The sequence below is a fragment of the Lissotriton vulgaris genome, chromosome 1_1 (genome assembly GCF_964263255.1).
Source record: "Lissotriton vulgaris chromosome 1_1, aLisVul1.2, whole genome shotgun sequence".
NCBI classification, from domain to species: domain Eukaryota; kingdom Metazoa; phylum Chordata; class Amphibia; order Caudata; family Salamandridae; genus Lissotriton; species Lissotriton vulgaris.
In genome coordinates, this window is record NC_141685.1 from 46,833,874 (window position 1) to 46,858,909 (window position 25,036).

At 49.5% G+C, this 25,036-nt stretch overlaps 1 long non-coding RNA gene across 3 annotated transcripts in view; it reads left to right on the plus strand.

The window, feature by feature from the left end:
- Positions 1-5,472: 5,472 nt before the first annotated feature.
- Positions 5,473-25,036, plus strand: part of LOC147737156 (uncharacterized) — a 50,815-nt gene continuing 31,251 nt past the window's right edge. For 2 of the 3 annotated variants that reach the window (XR_015295532.1, XR_015295534.1), the window contains exons 1-2: positions 5,723-5,903; positions 6,006-6,065. This is a non-coding gene — a long non-coding RNA (uncharacterized LOC147737156). Of the gene's footprint in view, positions 5,703-5,722; positions 5,904-6,005; positions 6,066-25,036 lie in introns of those variants that run through there. The other variant, XR_015295533.1, reaches the window with a different exon arrangement.

Sequence of the window (25,036 nt, forward strand, 5' to 3'; positions counted from 1 at the left end):
AAGGTGTCATACGAATTGGAATACTATCCCCTCGCCAGTTCTGGCAACGGGGATAGCATTCCACCCTTCTAGAGGGACACGACATGTGTGTAGCCTTAACCCCGGTTAAAGTTAAACAGAGCCTCAGCATCACAAAATGGATGCTGCCACCACAGACACGAGTCTGGCCTCCTGCTGCTGACCGAAACTCGGCAGATGGTGGCCTGGACAAAGGGTTTCCTGCCTTGGGAGGTGCGAGCACCACCCCAGACAGGGTTTTGTGTATTGGGTAGGACAGGGCTGAAAAGAATCAGACATGCCCGGGGCACACAAGGTGTCCCCGTGCATAGGCCAGTCCAAACCGGTTCTGGGGCTTTCCAGCCCCAGTCCTGGCGAGGAGCTGGACAAAGGAAAGGGGGTGTAACCGCCCCCCTTCCTGGTTCCTCCCAGAGGAGGGACCTAGTAGGTGATCCACCCCTCAGATTGGGAATAAGAGTGGGAGCAGTGCCATTGCACAGCAGATCATCCTGAATCAACTTTACACGAAGAAGAAGACTGGACTTCGACATTCTGCTGCACAGAAGACTGAAGAGAATCTCCCTTGTGGCCTAGGAGTGGCCACCCTGTGAACACAGGTACCAACCAGCAACTCAACGTCTGCTTTGCCGCCACCTCCCGCCGGAGCCCGAGCCCAGAGCCCGACAAGAACCAGACTCCCAGACCTCTCAGAGCCCGATCCACAGTCCCCGCAAAGAAGGGACCCGTGGAGGCACCGAGTGACGTGGGACCGGACCTCTTGGAAGACACTCGAAAAGCTGACTGCGCAGCTTCTGAGGCATCCTCGATGTTGTGCTTTGGGGACTGAGAACCCCCACCACCGAGCAGCCCTTGCACCGAAGATCAGCCCTCCAGCATCTCCACGATCTGCGTGGGGCCCTTTTGCATCGTGCCACTTGACGCGCCATCCCGGCCACTAGCCACGTGGTCAGCGGCCATCTTGGCGACGAAACCGACAATTTACACAGCAGGTCTGGTTGCTCCAGACCTACCCAAGCTCCTGTAAAAAGGAGCACCCGCTCTGACCTTGCTGGTCCGAGTGATCAGCATCTTTCAACTTCTGCGTGGCTTGCATTTGCCAAGGCCTGTTTGCTCCGATCAGGTCGCCGACACCGCCAACAGCGAGAAGCCTACGTGGGACAGCTTGTGACCGACTCCTGGACGTCCTCGACTCCGGGTATCCACGTGGCTGCAGAAAGAAGCTACCCGACAACGCCTGTTTGCACCCGACATCGCCTGGTTCCAATCTGGTTCCACGGTAGTCACTGGCTAGTGACTTTGAACACTGTCCCCTCTGCTTTCAGGTCTTCACATCTTCAGATCCATCCTTGGATCCACCGGAACTCTTTACATCGAGCCGCCTGCAGCATCTTCAGCTCCAAGCACCATCGACCAGCGTGACGAAACCCGACACTACTTCGACCCTGTGCACCCGCTTCCTGTGGGTGAGGTAACTCAGCTCCGCCGGTGCTCCTGCACTGGTACACATCTCAAGGGCCTGTGTCTTAAGTTTCAACTCCGTAGGTCACTCGGAAGGTTCCTAACTTTCTAACTTTGTACTTTTTACGCACCATAGACTTTACATTGGAAAGTGCGTGCACTTTAAACATTGCACCCGAGTCCCGTGGGCCTCTCCCGACTTAGTCACTGCTAGTCTCGAATAGCTCCAGCGATTCCCGAGGCCCTAGGCCTGTTCACTTTCCTATTGGTATCTCTTATACCACTTTCTTAGTATATGGTTTAGGTGGCCCCTAGGGCTCATCCATATTGTGCAACTTTTGTGTATTTTAAACTGTCTTGTGATTTAACACTTGTGCTTCTGTGCTCATAAAGAGTCCAGGGGATTTTATAGTTAATAAATCAATATATATTTTCAATATATATCTGTGTGGTGTCCCTTTCATTTGGTATTCAAGGGGGTTGTGTATGGTATAACAGCTGGCTTCACATGCCTTTCAGAGTTTAGCCTAAGACTGCTTAGTCCACGTTACCACTAGGATAACTGGTCTACAAGGTTGAATTACAACCATCATCATAAGGGTTGCTTGGCATGGTACAAAGTGATCACTAAGAATTAGTGAGCATTATATACCAGGCCAACTTCTCACAATATTAAACCTCAGGGCCGGCTCTAGGCATGTGCAAGCTGTGCACCTGCACAGGGCCACCAAACCCCAGGGGCCACCACGCCAATATATATCCTTAATATATTAATCCTCTGAGGATGGATACATATTTGCGTGGTGGCCCCTGGCAGGGATTTTGCGGCCTCCGCTCTGTTCCACTTCTAAACACCCTGACCCCCTCCCCTCTTTACTGGCCTGCGCGCTCCGCCCCGTCCGGACCCCTTCTTCTGGGCACTACCTACTCTCCTTGCCCAGGGCCACCATGACCCTAGAGCCGGCCCTGATGGAAGAAACGGGCTTTCGGAAAAAATCATTATTCTGCCCTCCTTCATCAAAATTTCCAAAAGAGGTGATTACCTTTGAGAGGACAACCCTATCAGGTATTACTACTATGGAGCAAAAGAAACAATTTGTAAAGTACAACCTAACAAAAAATGAAAAGGATGCCATTTCTTCCTTAAAAAATGACAGATCGCTTATTATAAAACAAGCGGATCAAGGAGGGGCTGTAGTCCTTTGGGACATCAACTGGAAGATCCGACTTGTTATAAAAAGATCAATCATAACCCAGTCAAGGAATTACAAAATGAACTCTTCAACATCCTCCAGGAAGGACATGATATTGGGATCCTAGGACCAAAAGAATTTGTATTTCTTCAGAACAAGCATCCACGAACACCGTTGTTTTATGTTCTGCCGAAGATGCATAAGGATGCAGTAAACTCCCCCGGCCGCCCAATAATTTCAGGGTGTGATTCACTGTCCGAGCCAGTGGCAAAGTACATTGACCACTTCCTGAAACCATTGATAGAGAAGGTGCCTGCACACCTTAAAGACACAACAGCATTCATCAATGAAATTACATCTATTCAATTTGATGAAACTAACCAACTGATGGTGACCATGGACATCGTGTCTTTATATACGCAAATACCTCAGGAACAGGCTTTAGAAACATTAACATATTTTTTGGAACAACGGGAACAACCCACTAGGGTACCAACGGAGTTCATCATGAAACTTGCGAAATTTGCCTTACAAAAAAATTATTTTCAATTTGACAATGACTTTTACTATCAGACCAAGGGGGTAGCCATGGGCTGCCCCTTCGCACCGGAGCTAGCGGTCCTATTTATGGGCCTTTATGAAAGCAGGTTCGTGTACAACAACAATCCTTTTGCTGAATATATTACTAAATACATGCGTTATATTGACGATGTGTTTTTTATTTGGTCAGGACCCCAGGATAGCCTAAATGAGTTTGTTACAAGGCTCAATATGAGAACGGAAGATATAAAATTCAGCCATTCAGCGTCCACTAGGAATATCACTTTTTTGGACGTACAAGTTTATGCAACCGAAGGCACATTAGGCACAACATTGTTTCGCAAGCCTAGGGATAGGAATAAAGCATTGCATTTTTCCAGTCATCATCCAAGGGGGATTAAACAGAACCTGCCGTTTGGCCAATTTCTGAGAATTCGACTAAATTGTTCCAACAAAGACGAGTATTTCATCCATGCGAATGGCCTTATGGAATGATTATTGGAAAGGGGCTACCCTAAAAAACTTATAAAACATGCATTAAAAAGGGCATGGTGGGTCCCAAGAGAAACTGTTACAGAAAAAGACGAAAAAGGACCAAAAAAGGATTGTCTGTGTAAGTACCTTTGGACCAAATACAAATCAGTTGCGTAAATTGGTCATGCAAAATTGGCACCTGGTTAAAGACCTACATGGTGATTTAAAAGAACCTCCGTTGTTCGCCTATAAAAAAGAGAGAAGTGTGGCAAATCATATAGTGCGAGCAGCCCTTCCACGTGAACCAAAAATTACACTGAGAGGGATGTTGGGGTTACCCCCAGTAGTTGGACACCACAGGTGCGGTAACTGCACATGTTGTGATTCAACGGGGGAGGGTTCCGTTTTCACTTTCAATGGAATACATTGGAAACACGAAGCGTTCACCAGTTGCCAAACGATGAATATAATGTATGGGGTATGGTGTCCTTGTCCAAAATTGTATATTGGCAAAACCTCCCAGGAAGCAAGGCAGAGAATTACTCAGCATAAGTCCAGGATACGACGAGCAGTTCCAAAAGCGCCATTAGTTCAACACTGGAAAGTGTGTAAACACAAAGAGGAAGACCTTCGCTGGACATTGAGCAGGATCCTAGAGGCAGCGGCACGGAGGCTAAACTGGCACAAAGAGAGGCCTTACTTATCATGAAATATAACACTGCCATTACTGGACTTAACGAAATTTCGGAAGTGTTTAAGGGGACCCCTTGAATCACTCATTCAGCAGATCAATGAAAGACCTCATGATAATGGGTCATTTGACTAAACCAGGGGAGGCTACTGTGTCACATTGTGGCATTTAAAGATCGATACGTTTCTGAGCTTAGCATTCACTATACATGCACGATGATGTTTGAAGGAGAAAAAGTATTGTCATCCCATTGGTTTCAAGTACGGATGGCACAAGCGAGGGTAGTGTTAATAGGAGACAGACTGCATCAACCACACACTATATGATTGGCAGACTTGGAGGGATGAGGTGCTATGATGTTTCAGTACTTTCGCCTATGTGAAATTCTAGTGAGGTGCACCCACGTTTAAACTGGGGACCAGAAGTCCTTCAATCAAATGTAAAATGACGGATTGACATATAATCCCAAAAACTAAATCATTACAGTATGTCCAATCAATCATGATTTCAACTATCATCCAGAGCATGCGCTGTTCGGGGACAATGTTTCAGAGGTATATGTCCCTTTAAGAAGTGCCGATCACATGACCGCTACATGAGGCAGGAAGCGGATGAGGAGCCATCGCGAGATCGCAAGTGCCGATCACATGACCGCTACACGAGGCAGGAAGCGGATGAGGAGCCATCGCGAGATCGCAAGTGCCGATCACATGACCGCTACACGAGGCTGGAAGCGAATGAGGAGCCATCGCGAGATCGCAAGTGCCGATCACATGACCGCTACACGAGGCAGGAAGCGGATGAGGAGCCATCGCGAGATCGCAAGTGCCGATCACATGACCGCTACACGAGGCTGGAAGCGGATGAGGAGCCATCGCGAGATCGCAAGTGCCGATCACATGACCGCTACACGAGGCAGGAAGCGGATGAGGAGCCATCGCGAGATCGCAAGTGCCGATCACATGACCGCTACACGAGGCTGGAAGCGGATGAGGAGCCATCGCGAGATCGCAAGTGCCGATCACATGACCGCTACACGAGGCAGGAAGCGGATGAGGAGCCATCGCGAGATCGCAACAGAGGCGCTGTTAGGTAAGGGAATGCTTCGTCACGAGTTACCAAGCAGCGCTATCGGACCCGGGGCGCTAGAAGCATGCTGGAAGACCACTTCTCCGCTCTAGGGAGTTTACGAGATAGAGCCGTTCGGGGGTCATAGAAACTAAAGCTGCCTTTTATTATGTTCCTTGAAACGGGCGTCTTTGAGTAAACAAACACGTGGGAAGGCACACTGCCTGCATGTAACCAGGCGCGCCACGCCAATTTCAAAAGTAAGTCCGTTTTACAACCATGGACGAGATTACCTCATCCGAACTCGACTTAAGTGGATGTTAGATGGTTTGTTACATTTTACAGGGCAAGTGGAGTACTAGCAGCCAACTTTCAGCGGCCAAGCCAATTACCCTTTACAAGTTGGAATAATGGTTCTTGCCATCACGAGTACTGGTCAGGATTCGCACTTCATCTAAAAGGTCAGTGCCAGAGTGCACATTGGATGTGCAGATAGGACATGTAGTGGTCGGTGCAATGAATATTAAGTCATTATTGTTATGTCCTTGTCTTCCTGTATGCAGAATTTCAAAACACAATATTTATCATACAACTAAAGAAACATCAATAGCGGGATTGTCAAGGTAGGCGTGGTGGAGCCGACTGGTGGCTGTTTTGTTGTTAATTAGAGTTTGGCAATGTTATAGGTTTTTAATATGGAAATTGTTGTCTTTTGTTTTGTAGAAATCTTTCTGGTCCTGACGAGAACCCCGCAGTACGGGGTTCGAAAAGCGTCGACCTAAATTGACCTTTGTTAAAACAAAATTACTACAAGTCCTGTAATACGATATTACAGGTTTCAGTCCAAAAAAGATTTGTCATGAAAAAATGCATAGAAAAAGTATTGTAACTATTGGATCCACTAATTAATTGGTTGGTTTAAATATTGCTTTTTTTGACAAAGGTCTATACCTCAGTGGTTTATGTTGTATGCATGGTGAGTGTTGAATGAATGTATGGTGTAAACAGTGTGGAGAGTGGATGTGAGGACAAATTGTAAATGTTTATTTGTTTTCTACTGTTTGAACATTTTGTATATCTTGTATATATGCATAAAAAATGCTTTTTGAGAGAAAATGAGAAATAAATTGATGAAGTAATTCATTTACCAAAATAAACTAGTGACGTTAGTGACAACCGACTGATCTGTTTTGTTCGTAACAGTCTTTTTACAATAAGTTGATTTAATTGTGTCCAGCACTGGCAGCTGTTTTGTTGCACTGATCAATTTGACTAAGCCTTGCTGGTTAAGAGTCAGGACCCTGTTTTGTTCTCCTTATAAATATGTGCCCCTTTCACTCAGAACACTGCATGAAAAGGGTGTTCCATGGGTGTTACTGTGGGTGTTCCCACACAACACTCATGGAACCTGACGCATTCCCTGATGTACGATACATTGTGAACCTGGGAATATGACAGAATCTAACGCCACCCCAGGGGTGGCATTAGGGAGGCACAACAAGGAGATTTATTTTATGTCCCCCCCCCCCCCCCATGCTTTCCTTTTTCTATTAGTGCTGCAGTCTGCCGCACTAATAGACAAAGGAAATCGCCTCTTGTGATTGACTTTGTGCAGGAAGGTCTCCCTTCCTTCACAAAATCAATCAACCCTGCAACGCAGGCACCCTTGCATTGCACCATGGAGAAAGGATGCCTGTATTGGCGGATGGCAGCCCATTGTGCGCCTCCGCTGGGGGATAGGACAGGAATGCGCTGTATCACATAGATACGGCACATTCCTGCCCTTTTGTTCTGGCATAGAGCAGTGCAGCAAGATTCCTTTTGGTGCTGCCCTACCCAAAACCTCATAAATGAGGCCCAGAGTCTGGGCTTCCTGGCTGAGTAGGCGAGACCTCCAGCAGGACGGCGTTGGATTGACTGAATCCAGTCAAGCGTAAACTAGAAAAAGAAGAGATCCCATTCTTTGGCCGCATCTACACCGACACAAGATGTTTGGAAGAAAGAGCCAGACCACCCGTAGGCTCATGAGACCACCAGGAGCCAGACCACCCGTAGGCTCATTATACCACCATGAGCTAGACCACCCATAGGATCATGAGACCACCATGAGTGAGACCAGATTACACCCCTCCCGTAGGCTCATGAGACCACCAGGAGCCAGACCACCCGTAGGCTCATGAGACCACCAGGAGCCAGACCACCCGTAGGCTAATTAGACCACCATGAGCTAGACCACCCATAGGATCATGAGACCACCATGAGTGAGACCAGATTACACCCCTCCCGTAGGCTCATGAGACCACCAGGAGCCAGACCACCCGTAGGCTCATGAGACCACCAGGAGCCAGACCACCCGTAGGATCATGAGACCACCATGAGCCAGACCACCATGAGCCAGGCCAGATTACCCCCCTCCCGAGGACCATGAGACCACCATAGTATTTGAAGCAACAGCTAAAACGCAGAAGTCCACAGTGATGGGTCGAGCAGATGTGGTCATGGAGTGGCTTGTGTGTATTCTCTTCCTCAGCACACTTTTTTCGTGTTTTCTTTCCTTTCATTCTTCTCCTTCCTGTCTGTTTTTCTTCTTCCCCTCACCCCTCCTGATGGCCCTAAATTCTTTCATTTGTCAACCGTGGGGTAAGATAATGTTTAGGGCTTATTTGAGCAGGTGGTCACAGATGGGGCCCATCAGCACTCTCTATTTGGGGGCCGGCACTTATTTTTCCTCATCAGACTTTGACCCATAATGAGGTAGTGAAAAACACACAAGGGGGGAGAACGATGAAAAAAGTGCCAAAGGGAGAAAGCAGGGACCTACAGGAGTGAGATTAAGGAGGCGAGATTATCTGGATTAAAGAACCATGAGGTGGAATCCAGACTGCTCAGCCTTGGTATTCAGCACCCGACATTCAGTAGCGCCGGCTGTGGGCTTCTGAGTACAACTTTGGGCCCGGCTCTCATTCTTTTACAAATTAAGCACTGTATGTAGTAGTGTACAACACAGGAAAGCAGGACTCTGCAGCAACAGAGAGTTGTCCCTCCCCAGACACCTGGACATTACTTCTGCTGGGGAGGGGGACAGAAAGGAGGGGGGTTATTAGGACAAGAAGAAGTGACACCCCCGCTCCAGTGGTAGTGATATAGGACTCTGTGGTACCAGCAGCTCCTGCCTCCGCGTGGTCCTTCCTAGCCGGACGGGACTGGCAACCAGCAGCGACCCTGGCAAAAATGTTCAAATCAGCTTCGCTCTCTTAACGTTCTTGTGCAATCTCTCTCTCTCTCTTTCCATCCATCCATCCAGCCACCGACCCATCCCTCAGTTTAAGCCTGATCAAGCCTTTTGTAATAAGCTGGCTAGTTTTTTTTCAATCAAAAGTCCAAAATATTTATGACGAGCTCCTTCCTACCGTAACCACTACAACTGCTTACTCTAAGTTATCAGAGGACGTGGTCAGCTCTCAGAGCCAACTCATAAGCTTTTTAAGTTTCACACCACAGCAGGTGAAGCACCTTCTTTTAACCACCAAGTCAGGCTCACCTAATGATCCGTGTCCTCCCGCAATTCTTCATTAAGTTCCAGACACAATTAGTGCTTATGTAACCCCCCTTCTTAACAAAGTACTTGACTCAGGGAGTTTTCCATGTGCCTGGAAAAAAGTCTGTATCAGGCCAATCCTAAAGAAACCTGCCCTACCGTCCAATCTCCTGTTTGCCACCAGCAGCCAAAATCCTGTAAAAAACAATGAATATGGAACTGACTCAATTCCTTGAATGTAACAATTTGTTAGATTATAGCCAGCATGGCTTCCGTTCATGGCGCTGATAATGGCTACAGAAGGGATTTGTGGTCAGGTTGACAAGGGGCGGCTGGGTCATCCTCACCCTCCTAGATCTATCGGCAGCATTTGACAGCGTGAATCGAACGGTGTTAGTGCAGCGGCTGAAGACTTTGGGGATTGGGGAGATGGCCCTGGCCCTCCTCACCTCCTTCCTTGCATCCAGAGAGCAGAGTATCATCTGGGGTCATCTGCAATCTGACACCTCCCACCTTCCTTGTGGGGTGCCGCAGGGCTCAGCTCTATCACCCACCATTTTCAACCTATAAGTCACCCCACTAGCCACAATTGTTGGAGAGCGTGGCTTCACCCTGGTCTCCTATGCGGATGATTCCCAAATTATTATATCCGTATCAAGAGATCCGGAAGTCCCGGACATCAGTTTTCATTCCTGTTTGACCAATATTATCTACTGTAATGCTCTGTTTGTGGGCATTCATAAAGCTCAGCTGGCAAAATTACAGTCTCTTCAAAACGCAGCTGCCCGTTTGCTTTTAAATATTCTGAAAAGCCATTCATTCCACTTCAGCTGGAATCAGATCACTCCAGTGGCTTCCCACCCAGCACAGAGTGGAGGTTAAGGCTCTCTGTCAGGTCCATAAGGCACTTTACGGTGGCCGAGCAGCCGATATCCAGAAACTCTTCCCAAGGTATGTTCCCACGAGGAACTTAAGATCAACGAATGGGGGTCTTGTTCAAACACCGAAATATTGCAGAGCCAGTTGGGGGGGCAGAGGTTTTGCCTATCGTGCCTCCAAATTATGGAATTAGATGCCAACTGCCATGAGGCTGCAAACTAACTTGCTTGGAGTCCTGGCTGTTTCCGTCTTAACTAGCTTTAGCAACTGTCAGTGCACTGTTGTCTCATTGTTTCAGTGCCAAGACGCCTCGGCATGCGAGCGCTTTATAAACATAATTTCCATTTCATTCATCTAACCATCCACACACCCACCCACCCATTCATCCATCTACCCTACCATCCATCTACCCTTCCATCATCCATCCATTCACCCACCCACCCACCCACCCATCCATCCATCCATCCACCCATCAATCCATACACCCATCTCCACTTCTTTCCTCTCTCTGATTGCTTTCTCTCCACCTCCCCTCCCCCTGTTTCGCCCTCTCCCTCCTCCCAGAGTCGTTTTAAGGCCTTGGCAAAGTGCGCTCTGGCCCCGGGCCCCAGCCTTTCAGGGGCCCCTGATAGACCTGGCTCTGGCCCCAGCCTTTCAGGGGCCCCTGATAGACCTGGCTCTGTTCTCCACACAGCCCTGCCCCGATGACCTTGAATAGTTTTTAAATACAGTTTGTTTTCATATATTTGTATTACAGGTGGGTGGCAGGGATTGTGTGCAGTGACGTCAGTGAGCTGCTGCTGAGTCATTGGACACACTTTAGAGTCTGGAGCAGTCTGACTGGATCAGGAATTCACAACTGCTCTGAGCAGGGGCCCAAAATGTTTGGTCCAGGGCCCCCAAAATCCTTAAGATGTCCCAGCCTCCCCTTTCTTTTCCTCTTTCCAGCCACCTAACTTCCCCCCCCACCACAATCAGAAGCAGAGGGGCCCCTCCCAGAAGGAGCAGCAGAGGGGCCCCTCCCAGGAGGAGCAGCAGAGGGGCCCCTCCCAGGAGGAGCAGCAGAGGGGCCCCTCCCAGGAGGAGCAGCAGAGGGGCCCCTCCCAGGAGGAGCAGCAGAGGGGCCCCTCCCAGGAGGAGCAGCAGAGGGGCCCCTCCCACGAGGAGCAGCAGAGGGGCCCCTCCCACGAGGAGCAGCAGAGGGGCCCCTCCCACGAGGAGCAGCAGAGGGGCCCCTCCCACGAGGAGCAGCAGAGGGGCCCCTCCCACGAGGAGCAGCAGAGGGGCCCCTTCCAAGAGGAGCAGCAGAGGGGCCCCTCCCTCGAGGAGCAGCAGAGGGGCCCCTCCCTCGAGGAGCAGCAGAGGGGCCCCTCCCTCGAGGAGCAGCAGAGGGGCCCTCCCTCGAGGAGCAGCAGAGGGGCCCCTCCCCCAAGTAGCAGCAGAGGGGCCCCTCCCAGACGCAGAGGGGACCTTCCCGCAAGGAGCAGCAGAGGGCCCCTCCCTCGAGGAGCAGCAGAGGGCCCCTCCCTCGAGGAGCAGCAGAGGGCCCCTCCCTCGAGGAGCAGCAGAGGGCCCCTCCCTCGAGGAGCAGCAGAAGGGCCCCTCCCACGAGGAGCAGCAGAAGGGCCTCTCCCACGAGGAGCAGCAGAGGGGCCCCTCCCACGAGGAGCAGCAGAGGGGCCCCTCCCACGAGGAGCAGCAGAGGGGCCCCTCCCAAGAGGAGCAGCAGAGGGGCCCCTCCCAAGAGGAGCAGCAGAGGGGCCCCTCCCAAGAGGAGCAGCAGAGGGGCCCCTCCCAAGAGGAGCAGCAGAGGGGCCCCTCCCAAGAGGAGCAGCAGAGGGGCCCCTCCCAAGAGGAGCAGCAGAGGGGCCCCTCCCAAGAGGAGCAGCAGAGGGGCCCCTCCCTCAAGGAGCAGCAGAGGGGCCCCTCCCAAGAGGAGCAGCAGAGGGGCCCCTCCCAAGAGGAGCAGCAGAGGGGCCCCTCCCAAGAGGAGCAGCAGAGGGGCCCCTCCCAAGAGGAGCAGCAGAGGGGCCCCTCCCACAGGAGCAGCAGAGGGGCCCCTCCCACAAGGAGCAGCAGAGGGACCCCTCCCACAAGGAGCAGCAGAGGGACCCCTCCCACAAGGAGCAGCAGAGGGGCCCCTCCCACAAGGAGCAGCAGAGGTGCCCCTCCCACAAGGAGCAGCAGAGGGGCCCCTCCTATCCTTCTACAGGCGCCCCAAGGAGGAGGCAGCAGCAGTCCCCCAGGGAGGGGTTTATTCTGTATTTATTTTAAGAAGTTTTTGTTAGACGGAGACCCGGAGGGTCGGCCGAGTACACCGGTGAGGGCCTTCTCCGGTGTTCGTACAGACAAGTAACTTCCCCCCCCACAGATGGACACCACACAAAGATGAGTTCTGCACACTTTATATAGAAATCTTGAGGCAAGGTGATAAACGATACAGCGGGACCAGGATACGAGGATCCTGCCAATTCTAGTCTCTTTGGGGAAAAGGGGTAGCGGGACAGTCTTAGTACCGGGCCGGTACGGGAGCAGCAGGAGATGGAGCTCACAATCCTCGAGCTTGAGGGTTCGCAAGGATGGGCCGCGGCAGCGCCAGCAGGCTACGAAGATGGTTCAAGATGATGAGGGCCGCGGCAGCGCCAGCAGGCTTCGAAGATGGTTCACGATGATGAGGGTCGCGGCAGCGCCAGCAGGCTTCGAAGATGGTTCACGATGAGGAGGGCCGCGGCAGCGCCAGCAGGCTTCGAAGATGGTTTCACGATGAGGAGGGCCGCGGCAGCGCCAGCAGGCTTCGAAGATGGTTTCACGATGAGGAGGGCCGCGGCAGCGCCAGCAGGCTTCGAAGATGGTTTCACGATGAGGAGGGCCGCGGCAGCGCCAGCAGGCTTCGAAGATGGTTTCACGATGAGGAGGGCCGCGGCAGCGCCAGCAGGCTTCGAAGATGGTTTCACGATGAGGAGGGCCGCGGCAGCGCCAGCAGGCCTGGAAGATGGTTCACGAGAAGGAGCCGCGGCAGCGCCAGCAGGCCTCCAAGGATGAGTTCGTCTTGGTGTCTCTCGACTCCAGGATACAACTGCCTTCCTGCTCTGGAGCTGCCCCAGTTATAGGTCTGGCGCCCTTTGATGTCCGGACCCTCGCACTTGGAGGTCGGGAGGTCCGGGATGAGGGAGTCCAGACACCCAGCAGGGGGGTGGAGCCAGCGCCCGGGGAGGCTGGGGGCGATCGACACCTGGCGGAGGGGAGCCATCGACACTCCTTCTCCCATTTACCTGCCAAGTGGTCTCTTCACCCCCTGGGTGGATGGTGGTGCCTCGATGTCGGGGCCTGGCCAGGCCCGGGGTTGGGGTCGATCCGAGGCCACGTGGCCTTGTCGTGTAGTGTCCAAAATGGCGGCTGGGCCGGGGGCAGTGGTTCTGGAAGGGGCCCGGGCAAGCCGATACCGGGGTGTTCAGGAGCTGGAGTTCCGTCGGGGACGGACCGTGGGTTGCTCCGGTGGGTTGCCGGGATATTTCTTGTCTAGGACACAGGAGGAGCAGGGGTCCGGGGCCTTCCACAAGGCCTGTCCAACAGTTTTGTTTATAAAGCGTGAACGAGGCCGTGGGGAGTCAAGTCACTCGGATTAAACATTTATTATCACAAGTTGTGCACAAGAAGAGACACACGCAGTATAACACCCCCAGAGGGACAGACATCAGGAGTGGGGTACAGTGGGGTGCTGTGTCAGCTGCACAAGACACGATCCGATTCCGAAAGCGGAAGGAACGACCTGCAGGCTCCTGACTTCGGAACTTAGGGATTTCCCCTCACAAATTTATACTATTGAAAAATCGGATGTTTGTTGGAAACCAGCATAATAATGAGGAAGAACTGCAATGAGCAGACTTATATGTAAATAGCCTTGAAAAAGCCCTGGCGCGAATCGCCAAAGGGGGCGAAACACGTGTCGGCTGTTCATGTTTTTATTCGAATCAATAAAGATCGCCTTTCTATATTAAAAAATGGACTTTTGACTCAATCTATATGACTAAGGATTCAGCCTGATGAAACGAAGAACTGTTGTAAGCACACTCACAACCCCCTTAAAGACTTTATCTGTTCAAAACTCAGAGGTCCAGAGTTTTTGAGTGTGTCCCTCTTACACAAACTAAGTGAAGACTGATATAGCCTTGGAGTCTCTTTTGGACCCCCCTTCTTTTCTAGAAACAAGACACGATCATCACCACAAGTCAGAAATACCCCAGAGATCTGCCCCCTCCCAGAGAGGACACTTCGGGGTTCAATCTCTATTTAGAACCACTGGGAAATCTCCTAAGCAAATCTGGGATTCACTATCATCTCTATGCAGACGACACTCAACTCTACCTCAAGGTTGCTTCCACTCACGATCTCTCCATCCTAAGCTCTACTCTCGACTCCATTCAAAACTGGATGTCAACTCACCCACTGATTCTGAATCCCTCCAAAACTGAATTCCTCCTCTTCTCCTCCTCACTCTCCCCTCCCCCGGTTCAATCATGGATGGATTAGATGAATCTACTAAACAATAAACCCATCATTGTCGACAACGCAAAATCCCTTGGTGTCATTCTAGACAAAAAACTCAATCTAACTCCCCACATCAATTCCGTTGCAAAATCTGCTCAATACCAACTGCGCCTTCTTTGGGGAGTCCGTCGCTTCTTCCCGGAGCAGGACCTTATAATCCTGGTGCAATCGCTGGTCCTCTCCAGACTAGACTACTGCAATTCTCTTCTTACTGGCCTCCCCAAATCTCACCTGTCCCCACTTAAGTCTGTTTTCCATTCAGCAGCTTGTTTCATTTATGGGGCCAAAAGAAGCGATCACATCACACCGATGGCTTCCTTTTCGAGGCTAGAGCTATCTACAAGACCGCTTGTATCACCCACAAAGCCTTGCACTCCTCCTCTCCTCGCTATCTGGCGAATAAACTGAAAGGAGGCTCTAGACCTTCACGCAATGCGGAGAATCTACTGCTTGAACCTCCCACTTTCAAGAAGGAAAGAACGATGGCCCAATCCTTTTCAGGCAGCGCAGTGAGAATCTGGAACTCCCTGCCGCCTCAGCTTCGGACCACCGCCTCCTCCCAGGCCTTCAAAAGGGACCTCAAAGTTCTCCTCCTCCAGAGACACCTCCAATAGTAATTCATGTCCTCTTTGTTATTTGAAGGAATACCTCCCACTACTGATAAGTTCTACTTTACATGACCATGAAGTGCCTTCCCAGTGTGTTCTTGTGGTTGGAGTGTTTGCCTTTTTGCAGTATTTTCCATGTACTTGTGTTTAGTACCCTTTTGTAATCATGCACACTTCAGTTTGCCTTTGTAACACACGGTTTGCTACCTCACATGCTTCTTCCTTTGATACTTGCACAAGTGCCACCTTTGCCCACGTAACGCTTGTTCTGGGGCCTGAGTGTCTACCACATATTGCAGTATTATACCTCAATTTATACTTTGTTCTCTTTTGTAACCTGCACACTTGTCACTGTTTCCTCTTTTACACTTTTTACTACCTCATGTATTTTTTGGTTGCTCACAACTTTTTACTATCTCATGTATTTTGGTTGCTCACAATTGTCACTTTTACCTTATGTAACGTAACATATTTCTGGTTGCTCACAATTTTTACTACCTCATGTATTTAGTTTGCTCACAATTTTCACTTTTACTGTATGTAATGTAACGTCTGCCTTTGTAATCTGTTCTCGTGTAATGTTCTCATCTTGTATCTTTTCTGTTCCTACTGTGAAGCACTCTGACGCCTTCGGGTAAAGTCCGCGCTATATAAAAATGCATAAATAAATAAATAATAAAGTCAAAAATACCTGGGCGCCTCTGGGCAGGTCCAGGGGAGCAGTGTCTCTCTACGGGGCCTGTGCATAGCGCCCCGACGCTCAGGGCGGAGTCAGAGGCGCTTCACTGAGAACTCCTGTAAGAAGCACCGAGAGGCCTGTCCCTTGGTGCAGTAGAGGTGAGGCCTGTCCAGGGGGGGCAGAGGAGGTGAGGTCTGTCCAGGGGTGCAGAGGAGGTGAGGCAGTCCAGAGGTGCAGAGGAGGAGAGGCCAGTCCAGGGGTGCAGAGGAGGAGAGGCCTGTCCAGGGGTGCAGAGGAGGAGAGGCCTGTCCAGGGGTGCAGAGGAGGTGAGGCCTGTCCAGAGGTGCAGGGGAGGAGAGGCCTGTCCAGGGGTGTAGAGGAGGTGAGGCCTGTCCAGAGGTGCAGAGGAAGAGAGGCCTGCCCAGGGGTGCAGAGGAGGTGAGGCCTGTCCAGGGTGCAAAGGAGGTGAGGCCTGTCCAGGGGTACAGAGGAGGTGAGGCCTGTCCAGGGGTGCAGAAGAGGAGAGGCCTGTCCCAGGGGTGCAGAGGAGGAGAGGCCTGTCCCAGGGGTGCAGAGGAGGTGAGGCCTGTCCCAGGGGTGCAGAGGAGGTGAGGCCTGTCCCAGGGGTGCTAAGGAGGTGAGGCCTGACCAGGTGCAAAGGAGGTGAGGCCTGTCTAGTTGTGCAGAGGAGGTGAGGCTTAACCAGGGTTACAGAGGAGGTGACGCCTTTCCAAAGGGGTACAGAGGAAGTGAGGCTTGTCCAAGTGGTGCAGAGGAGGTGAGGCCTGCCTAGGGGTGCAGAGGAGGTGAGACCTGTCCAGGGGACAGAGTAGATGAGGCCTGTCCAGGAGGCAGAAGAGGAGAGGCCTGTCCAGGGGTGCAGAGGAGGAGAGGCTTTTCCAGGGGTGCAGAGGAGAAGACGCCTGCCTAGGGGTGCAGAGGAGGTGAGACCTGTCCAGGGGACAGAGTAGGTGAGGCCTGTCCAGGAGGCAGAAGAGGAGAGGCATGTCCAGGGGTGCAGAGGAGGAGAGGCTTTTCCAGGGGTGCCGAGGAGAAGAAGCCTGTCCAGGGGTGCAGAGGTGGAGAGGCCTGCCTAGGGGTGCAGAGGAGGTGAGACCTGTCCAGGGGACAGAGGAGGTGAGGCCGGTCCAGAGGGCAGAGGAGGTGAGGCCTGTCCAGGGGTGCAGAGGCCTGTCCAGTGGGTGCAGAGGAGGAGCGGCCTGTCCAGGAGTGCAGAGGAGGTGAGGCCTGTCCAGGGGTGCAGAGGAGAAGAGGCCTGTCCATGGGTGCAGAGGAGGAGAGGCCTGTCAGTACCCAAACTGGAGTGTACCTAAAGTACATGGAATCATTTTAGAGAGGAAGCAGCTAGGCTGCAGTCCTTGAAAGCAGGGCCCCAATCAGACTAAAGTTGAAAATCAGTGAAACATCAGCATAAAGTGGGGTTAACTATAAGAAGCAGATGATACTCTTTTACACTTGGGTACTATGGGTGTGCTAATCGGAAGATTAGGCATTGATCAAAATAACGTGTTTTTTACAGAGACAAGGCAGTTTACATTTCCAGTGCTCTACAATTCAGCCCCATAGAGGTTCCCCCCCAGTATTTTAGTATTATAAATCTCTAGAGCTGAACCCACTTTCCTGGACACATTTTTTAATGTATCTTACCTCAGTGTGCGGTTTGTTGGATGAAGGATGCTTGTGCCTTTTCGATTTGAGGTGCCCAACTTAAATTTGTGATTTAATGAATACCTAAATAGTCAAATGCAAAATCTTGCTCGAGGGGACATTCTCCTACATACATTTGTCTCTTGGATGGCTTGGAGTTCCCCCTCGAGAATATCATATATTTAGTTTTTGCCTCATTTAATACTAGGCCATGTTCCTTAGAAAATGTTATAAAATGATTCAATAGGTGTTGCAGGCCAAGGGGAGATTTGGAAATTAAAAGGGTGTCATGCCAGAAGAGTAAAGCTGAAACTCTTCACTCCCCCACCTTTGGAGCACCACATCCATCCATATCCAAGTAAACAATGACACCATTAATAAAGAGGGAGAGAAGTGTGGGTGCTAAAACGCAGCCTTGTCTCACTCCACAGGTGACAGGGAATTGCTCAGTGACATGGTTATCGTCCCCCGACCTAACTTGTGTTTGAGGAGTGCAATCGGATTTCTAATAGTTTACGTGGCAACCCCATCTCGGTCAACACTCTCCACAGCTTTGCGCGCAGGACCAAATCAAATGCTGTACGTAAGTCCACAAAGGCTACATATAGTTTGCCACCTCGAATGCTAACCTCCCTCCAATAAATACATAAAAACATAAAATCTGCTCCAATGTGCTAATGTTCGCACGAAGGTCTGCTTGGATATCGCTCAGAATATGGTGCTCTGAGATCCAATCCTGGACTTGTCGCAAACCTGTGTACAAAAGATTTTTTGCAATGAATCAATTAACGTTATAGGCCAATAGTTGGCTATATTAGCTCTGTTGCCCTTCTTAAAAAATGGAATAATCTCCACCATATTCCATGACGTGGGAATACCCAGATCTGCTAAAATGGCATTTGTGATCATATTAATATAGGAGACCCAGACTGTTAAGTCCTCTCTGTACAAATCATTAGGGATGCAATCAGGTCCTGGGGCTTTAGCTGCAATACTAGAGCCAATTGCCACCCGGGTTTCTTCCATAGAGAACACAAGGGCCTCCACAGCTTCATCCAGCGTTTTTCCTCTTTCATCTGGGGGTGCCTCCAACTCGGTATGGGTCTCCACCCAGTTCAATCTAATACTTTTTGTGTTATTAGTCATAGAAAGTACTCCTAGGTCCTTGTTACCCCAACTACCTATTTCAGAATTGTTGCTACCCGGATTCATTAGGGACAAGGTCAAGGCATTGTGATCGCTGTCCAGGTGGTTGACCACTACTGTGTCCTGTTCTAGGGGCCAGAGTCTAAGTGCAACCAGGCAATAGACAATCCTACTGGCATAACCAGGTCTATTATATGTTACCTCCCCTTTTGGGTCTGACTTTGTTCTCCCGTTGGTGACTCTCAGGTCTTGCTGTAACGATAGAGCCAACACCTGTCTACTCTCTTAGACCATCTGACTGGGGGAAGTTCGACCTCGGGGACCTGCCAGACCGTATCCCAATCCTCGGTCAGGTCTCTAGGAATCCTAGTTAAAAACTCAAAGGTACAGTGTAGGTCCCCTGCTACCATGGCTCTCACGCTCTCATTGGATTCAGATAATACCTGGTCTAAAATTCTGATAGTATTGGCATCATCGGAATCCCCGATCGACTCAAGTATACACATTCAAGATCCTAATTTTTAGATCACCAGGCATATGTAGATCTAAAGCTAATATATCAGGGGAGTCCATATGAACCAGTTTTATTTTTAGGCCTAAAGTATTTCCAAATTGTTAAGCCTCCCAATGGCCTCCCCTTCTTTTTCCTATTAGCATTCAGACCATAGGTTGACTACCCATTCCGATATGGGGTATGCAGACTCCAAGTTTCCTGGAAAAGTATTTATTTATTTTATTTATTTTATGTAGCTTATAAAGCGCACAGCTACCCCCGGAGGGGTGTCCCGGCGCTGGAACCTGAGTCCTAGAGGGGAAAGAAGGAACGGACAGGGGAAGTGACATGATAAATCAAAGTCTAGAAAAGAGCCAGGTTTTGAGTCTGGCCCGGAAGACAGATTCAGAAGGGCAGAATCTGAGATCGACTGGCAGGGAGTTCCATAGTTTTGCAGCAATGACACTGAATCCTCTGCCACCCATTCTGGATAGTCTAAAGCGGGGAGAGATCAGAAGGCATAGGTCATTGGATCTCAAAGATCTGATGGACCGGGATATTGAAACTCGTTTTTTTAGATAGTTTGGTCCGCGATCATTAATGGCTCGATGAGTCAGAGTGAGGATCTTAAACTGAATTCGGCTGGCCACAGGTAGCCAGTGCAGTTCCCTACGATATGCGGCAACTGACTGACGATAAGAAATATTACCAATCAGCCTCGCCGCCGCATTCTGGACAATCTGCAGCCGGTCAATCAGGTATTGGGGAGCTCCGGCATAAAGGCTATTAGCATAGTCCAGGTGGGACGTGATGAGAGCGTGGGTAACTGTCCGGCGGGAATCCAAAGGGAGATAGGGGAGGATTTTCCTGATCATGCGTAGCTTCAGGAAGCAGGCCGAGGTCACTTTTTGAATCTGAGTCTTGCATGATAGAGAGTCATTGAAATGAAAGCCCAAGTTGCGGGCCGAATGGACGGGAGAGGGAGCGGGATCGAGTGCCGTGGGCCACCACCAGGAGGAGGGGATGGAATTTTTCTGGTTAAAAAACAGCACCTCTGTTTTGTCTGCGTTGAGTCTTAGATGGTTTTCAGACATCCAATCACTGATGTTGTTAAGGCACCGGCGGAAGTTGGAGAACGCGGAGTCAGAGTGGCCTCTAAAGGAGAACACTAGCTGAGTATCATCAGCATAAGAGACCACCCTGACTCCGTAGGACTCCACCACGCTGGCCAGTGGGGCAAGATATATGTTAAAAAACAGAGGGCTGAGGGCCGAGCCCTGTGGCACACCGCAAGATAAGGGTTTTTCCTCCGATCAGAAAGGCCGCAACAGCACCCTTTGACTTCTTCCAGAGAGGAAGGACTCGATCCAGCTGATGGCAGTGCCGCCAATGCCCATATGCCGTAGTCGGTCAAAGAGGATGGAGTGGGATACAGTATCGAATGCCGCGGACAGGTCGAGGAGGACCAGCATGGCCTCCTCGCCTCTGTCCACGCACTCTCGAATGGTCTCCGAGACCTCCAGCGGAGCCGTCTCCGTACTGTATCCCGCCCGAAATCCAGATTGCGAGTCGTGCAGTAGTAAGTTGTTCTCCAAGTACTCCGTGAGTTGCAACTGCACAGCTTTTTCCAAAACCTTAGCAGGTTTGGGGAGGAGGGATATAGGGCGGTAGTTGGAGAATACAGTGGGATCGGCATCTGCTTTTTTTAGAATTGGGATCACCAGGGCTTCCTTCCAGGTGGTAGGGAAAAAGCCATGGTGCAGAGAGGCATTCCAGATGGAGAGGAACGGGTCGGCTAGCAGGGGGGCCAATTCACCCATAGTTTTGGCCGGAACGGGGTCAGAGGGTGCACCAGACTTGCAATGAATGAGTAGTCTGATAGCATCCTCCTGGGCAAGTTTATTGAAAGCAAGAAGGGACGGAGAGTTAGGGGGATCAGTAGACGGAAGCTGAGGTATTGGCCCTTTAGGGAAGGAAACGCAGAGTTTATCGATCTTTTCGAGGAAAAAGTCCGAGAGTCCTTCACATAGTTTCTGGCTAGCTAAGACCTGAGTGGTCCTGGCCGGAGGGGTAATAAAATCTTTAACGATGGAGAAGAGGGTTTTTGATGAGTTTTTGGCCTTGGCAATTTGGAGCGAGAAGTGGTCTTTCATGGCTGTTTTTTTATGTTTGAGAAATTTTTTCAAGGCCGCCTTGTAGGCAAGCTTAGCTTCAAGATCGTAATTTAGCCTCCACTTCCGTTCGAGTGCTTTGCAGCTACTTTTTTCCTCGCGGAGGGAGGTGGAGAACCAGGGAGCGGAGGGACGGGATCTAGTGGAAGTGATGAGTTTCTGGGGGGCAATGTGGTCAATAGCGTTGATGAGAGCGGAGTTGAGCCTGGCGATATTAGAATCGATATCCGGGGATAGATGGTCCGTCTGGAAATGGAAAAGTAAGATTTGTGGTACAAGTACTTGAGAGAGTATAGCTGGGATTAATCTCAACAGATTCCGCTTGCTCATCATTTGGTAAACTGTTAACCCCCTCTCCTTCTCCCCCACTTCTTTGCTCCCTACTTCTCGCCAAAATAACAGACACCCTTGTATCTTCTGTCAAATTTCTAACATTTGTCGAGACTGTAATTGTGTGAATACAGCTAGAATTGTTCGCAACGATTTCCCCTAGCTCAACATTTAGAAAACTATTGATCCCCTCTGCTCCTCCAAATCCATTGCACACTACTTTCTGCCGTACTAGCGGGAACCCCCATTTTTTCTACCACTTGTTTAGCCAGCCCTTCCCAAGATTGACCAGGGGGCATCATACTGTAATCACCCGGTATGCCTCAGGAGCGATTTAGCAACACTGTGACGAACAGATACAGAATAACACCAATCGTAGGTAAAAGGGATGTTTTAATGGTGAAGAAAGGTACACCCTGATTATGATCGCCTATGGCAAAATGAAGGCAGATAGTCTCGAAATGAGGGATCTATAGTTAATCATAGGTACGATACCCCTGGTTGTGTAGTCTCTCGCCCCCTCTGTCTCAGTCGGCACAACTGAGTAACTTAAATCAGAACCAACGGTCCTCCGCATGAGTACCAGTCCTGGTACTCGCCAACAGAGGGCACTGTGCAAAGTAACGGCCGACAATGCCGCTTGTGTGCCTTCCCTGTTTATCCAAGTCAAGTCAAGTCAAAGAATTTATATAGCGCGCTACATACCCAGAGGGTCTCAAGGCGCTTTTTGTTTCCCGCCTCCGAGTAGTTGCCATTTTCTTCTTTTTCCCTTTGTGTGTTATGTTATAGTACCTGTCTAGCGCCAGGACGCCCCTTTGCTGGGGAATCTGTGCGCTATAAAAATATAATTAACATAACATAACATAACAAGAGCCCTCCTGGGAGTATTCTCAAGAGTGGGCTTTCCAAAGGAGGTAGTATCTGACAGGGGTGCAAACTTCATGTCAGGATACTTAACAGCAATGTGGAAGGAGTGTGGTGTTAGCTACAAGTTCACCACTCCCTACCATCCACATTGTAATGGACTTGTTGAGAGATTCAACGAGACCATGAAGGGTATGATCAAAGGGTTACCTGAAAAGCTTAGGCGAAGATGGGATATCCTTCTACCCTGCCTTCTGTTTGCTTACAGAGAGGTTCCACAGAAGGGGGTTGGCTACAGCCCTTTTGAGCTTCTGTTTGGGCATCCTGTAAGGGGACCCCTATGTCTGGTGAAGGAAGGATCGGAGTTACCTCTCAAACAACCTAAACAAGATATAGTGGACTATGTACTTGGTCTCCGCTCCAGGATGGCTGAGTACATGAAGAAGGCCACTAAAAACCTTGAGGCTAGCCAGGAACTCCAAAAAGCCTGGCATGCCCAAAAGGCTGTCTTGATTGAGTATCAGCCAGGACAGAAGGTGTGGGTGTTGGAGCCAGTGGCCCCAGCAGCACTCCAAGACAAATGGTCTGGACCTCACACAATTGTTGGAAAGAAGGCAGAGGTTACCTACTTGGTGGACCTAGGCACTCCCAGGAGCCCCCACAGGGTGCTCCATGTCAAGAGACTAAAGGCATATGTCGACAGGGCAGACATGGGCTTGCTCATGGCTACAGATGAGGGGCAGGAGGAAGAGAGTGACCCTCTCCCAGACCTGCTGTCTCAGAACCCTGAAGATGGCTCAGTTGATGGTGTGTTGTTACCTTTGCATTAAATTAATTTCCCTGACCCAGGAATTGTATCCTAACCAGGGGGTCCTTGTTATATTTCTCAATTTACCCACGGTGCACCCGTGTGGGACGTAGCTTGTTAGTATCTTTCCTGTTGCTAAAAGATTATCCGAGTCCTTCCAACTAACAAGCTTTTCTCTGCTTTATGACAATATAATTCTGTCCATCATCCTCTCTTCTCTATATATCCTCAGGTACTGGTGTAACACTAAAGAAAAAAACCACATGGCTCAGCTCCAAACATTTGGTTTTTCAGATGAGGACTTCGCTACACTGAAAGGCACCAGTGCAACTTTTGGTAATGGCTCTACAACTAATCCCCACAATAATAGCGACACCAATAAACTGTTAAACCTACAAAAGAAATTAATCAGAATAGAAGCGCATGGGGAATTCATGCTTAATTACCTCAAGGCTGGCATAATTCCATTAGGACTTAGGGTCCTTAATATCCCAGGCCTCTTTGTAGACATCAAAACCTTCCTCATTAAATGGAGCATGATTGCTAGTCGCTGCTCCCGAGATCTTATGATCCTAATAATATCTACATCAAAGGAACTAGCAGCAGATATACAAAAAGAAATAGAGGAACTGGAGGACAAAATCAAAAAAGCCACCACCTTAGAAGAGGCAGATAAACAATTGCAATTAGTAAATAAAGATATTCTATCCTTCACAGATTACTTAAAAAAAAGGAAAGAAGAAAAATTTGTAAAAAGATTTTATACTTTGGAACAGACGTATCCCTATATTGTAGATGGGTTCTTTAAAACAGACTTCCAACCTGGAGCACCCAACTACAACTTTCATCAGAAAATTAACACCTTCTCTGACTCCTCAGACCCTGAGTATGATGGAGAAGGAAGTATGGGATACCAAGATGAGGGACCATTTGACCCTCGAAATGGCCAAAGAAACAATCGCCAGCTTTTTTTAGGCCAACGTGGGGGGAGACAAGGACATCAAAGGGTCAGGTTCCAGAACCAAACAAGGTGACACTATCAGAACCACCAATATACACAGGAATCTCAACAATATCTGGAAACCCGCAGCAAGCAATATTGGAGGAACGTGATGTAATACCGATATTTAATCTGTCCTCACATATTCTTGGGCCCACCGACCTGTCTCTTTTGACAAAAGGACTATCATTTGTCCCCCACGACAAAGTTAATCTGTTCGAATTATACCAGGACATCCACTCTTTCTTCCGAAAGATTAGATTAAAAAAATTCTTCTCTGACAGTGAACTCTTAGAATCAGAAAATAGAATCTATAACATAGTGTCCCTTCCTTCCACTTTTACTTCTACACTAGACCAAATAGGTCCAGAGACAGCAATCTTTGAAAAGGTAGTCCTAAAACGATTGGAACAGGCACTAAGATTTGTCCCCAAACCTAGGTACAATATTACCAAAGAAGAACATGACTCCCTGACTAAACTAAAAAATAATAAATCGGTCATTGTTAAAAGTAGTGACAAAAGGGGTGGCATAGTCGTGATGGACTCTTTGAGCTATGAAACTAACATGATTCAAATGCTGAATGACTCCACCTTTTATAAAAAGATTAGACTGAACCCTACAGAACGAATAATAAAGACAATAAACCAAATAACCACCAAAGCCCGTGATGCAGGCATTATAAATGAAAAAGAACATGCATTTCTGAATGAATCAGAGAAGAAAGTGTCCTGCATATACAGAGTACCAAAAATTCACAAAAATCGACGCTTTGTCTGCCTCTGGATGGATGTGGCTTGGTCGAAATGTGTTCCGGTATGGCTTCGCACTGGTCAGGGCTGCCTTTGACTTTGAGTTGATC